Genomic DNA, 2,991 nt, shown 5'->3' with positions numbered 1-2,991 from the left:
TCAAGCAAACAAACAAAAAATAAAAAAGAGAAAGGACTTCTTCTCAAAATCACCTGGAGAGAAACTTTGAAGGAAAATGCTCACATTCATTGCAAGAGTTTGAAATAATGCCTCAAAATCAGTTATCCTGAAGTGACATGAGACCTGCATCCAAGAACCTTTAATAAATAGTGGCGGCCAGGCACGGTGGCTCACGCCTGTCATCCCAGCACTTTGGGAGGCCGAGGCAGGTGGATCATCTGAGGTCAGGAGTTCAAGACCAGCCTGGCCAACATGGTGAAATCCTGTCTCTACTAAAAATACAAAAATTAGCTGGGTGTGGTGGTGGGTGCCTGTAATCCCAGCTACTCAGGAGGCTGAGGCTGGAGAATCACTTGAACCCAGGAGGCGGAGGCTGCAGTGAGCCGAGATCATGCCACTGCACTCCAGCCTGGGCAACAGGGGCAAAACTCCATTTCATAAATAAATAAATAAACAAAACTGGCATAGGCCAGGCACACAGTGGCTTATGTCTTCATCCCAACATGTTGGGTGGTTGAAGCAGGAGGGTTGCTTGAGCCCAGGAGTTTGAGACCAGCCTGGGCAACATAATGAGACCCTGTCTCTACAAACTATACAAAAATGAGTCGGGGTGGTGGTGCGCGCCTGTAGTCCCAGTTAGTCAGGGGGCTGAGGTTCACTTGAGCCTGTGAGTTGGAAGCTGTAGTGAGCTATGATCGCACTACTGCATTCCAACCTGGGTGAAAGTGAAACCCCCCTTTCTAAAATAAATAAATAAATAAAAATAAATACTGATGTTAGTTGTTCCTCCCAGTTTCTCTGAACCTCAGTTTTGTCATTTGAAGGACGTTTTGTTATGAGGGACATGAAACGCGACTGTGTGATGGCACCCAGCATGCTGAAGACGCTTTGGAAATGCGGGGTGGGTCAGAATCTTAAGTGCTGAGAGTCTGGTGGCTGGGGGCCTCACCTAGCAGGAGGACGCAATGGAGACAACCTCCCTGGGTCACACAGTGGGCTGCACACAGGTGCAGGCAGGGGAGCCAGGCCTGAGGCTAGGTAAGAGGCAGCACTAGGACCCAGGGGCCACGTATGCAGCAGGCTCTGCCAGATAAGTTCTCAGCCAGAACACAATGTTCTCAGTGTACCCACAGGAAACCCTGAAGAAGAGAACTGCACATGGCCTCTGCTGGGTGTGTTCTGGTCACAGCCTTTTATTCTTTTTCCTAACCTCAGTCCCCACTTTCACATCCTGTAACCTGCATTGCTGCTCCACCCCACCCTTGCTGGGCTGGTCCCAGGCCCCAGGAGAGCAATCAATGCAGGAAGTCCAAGGCCTGGCCAGGTTTTACCATTTTCAAATAAGACCCGTTTGCCTCTAACCTTGGTTTCCTGAATCGCGACCCTTTGAGATGGAAACTTTTTACAGTGCAGAAGGCAGACACTGGGGACAAAGTTGTATTTCTGCCATGGCAAAGGTCTTGGCCCAGAGGCAAAGGAAACAGCTGATGCCTCGTACCACCACCTCCCTTCCTCTCTGAAGGCCGGGTCCCACCTGGGACAGGGGAGGGCCTCCACCGCCGCTGCTGCTTGAATCAGAGGGAACTTGGAGCTGCCTGGGGGATCAGTGCCAAGTTTGGAGCAGAACATCCTATGATGTGGTTCCTAGTTTTTATTTCCACGAATGCTATAATATGTTGTCCCACCGAGCTATTTTTATTGAATGAAAAAAAAAAAAAAGCAAACCTCTGCAAAACCAGCAGTCCTCTGTTAGAAGGAAGGACAAGGTGAACTTTTCACTTCCTTCCCTGCAGCCTATCAACTCAGTCTGTGGTTTGATGTCACCCACACTCTGTGCTATATTCAATCTCAATTTTTGCCTCCTTGTTTTTGAAGCTGCAAGAGCAAGGCTCTTAAACCTATGTTTCTCCTGCTAGTTGCATGAGGCTTTGAGAAGTGCCTTTTTAGTGAGTTCTCACAACAGCAAAATAGAGATCTATCAGCCTCTGGCCAGCTGTAGGCAAAGGTAGGTCTGAGGAGAGTGAACAAGGAGGGGAAGGTGTGAGAAACTCAGCACAATCCCAGCCAACTTCTGGCAAACTGCACTGTTGGGGGCTGCAGGTAAAGGGCAGAGCTCTGCACAGGCTGCATTCCTGCCACGTTAATAAGAGGCCTGGCCATTGAAAATAAGACCCAAGCCCGACAGGGTGGCTCACGCCTGTAATCCCAGCACTTTGGAAGGCCGAGGCAGGTGGAGCACCTGAGGTCGGGAGTTTGAGAACAGCCTGACCAACATAGAGAAACCCCGTCCCTACTAAAAAAATACAAAAATTAGCTGGGCATGGTGGCGCATGCCTGTAATCCCAGCTACTCAGGAGGCTGAGGCAGGAGAATCGCTTGAACCCGGGAGGCAGAGGTTGTGGTGAGCCGAGATCACACCATTGCACTCCAGCCTGGGCAAGAAGAGCAGAACTCCATCTCAGAGAAAATAAGACCCAGTGACTCTACGAAGCTCCATGAATAAGGCTCCTTCTACCCTGGCACTGCAGAGTCCCTTTCCAGATGTTGGTTGGTAAGAGGGTTTTCATGTGTCCTAGGCCTGCAGATTCAACTGGGTGCTTCCTAGACTGGCCCAAGCTCAGGGATTCCCTTCTCAGGGAAGAGGTTTCCAAAAGCAGGCAATACTGCTACTCCTGGGGAAGTCTGCTGAAGGCTGGGGGCCCCAAAAGACCTGTGTTCCAGTCCTGGTTTTGTCAACCTGATGGAGCCTGTGCAAATCACTTTCCCACTCAAAGATTTTCATAACTTTGTCAATAAAAATAACAACTGGAGGCCGAGCACAGTGGCTCACACCTGTAATCCCAGCACTTAGGTAGGCTGAGGAGGGGGATTAATTGAGGTCAGGAGTTCGAGACCAGCCTGGCCAACATGGTGAAACCCCATCTCTACTAAAAATACAAAAATTAGCCAGGCGTAGTGGCACACACCTGT

Source organism: Mandrillus leucophaeus, unplaced genomic scaffold (genome assembly GCF_000951045.1).
Source record: "Mandrillus leucophaeus isolate KB7577 unplaced genomic scaffold, Mleu.le_1.0 Scaffold39, whole genome shotgun sequence".
NCBI classification, from domain to species: Eukaryota; Metazoa; Chordata; class Mammalia; order Primates; family Cercopithecidae; genus Mandrillus; species Mandrillus leucophaeus.
The sequence above is the reverse complement of the archived record's forward strand: the minus strand, read 5'-3'. Positions refer to the sequence as shown.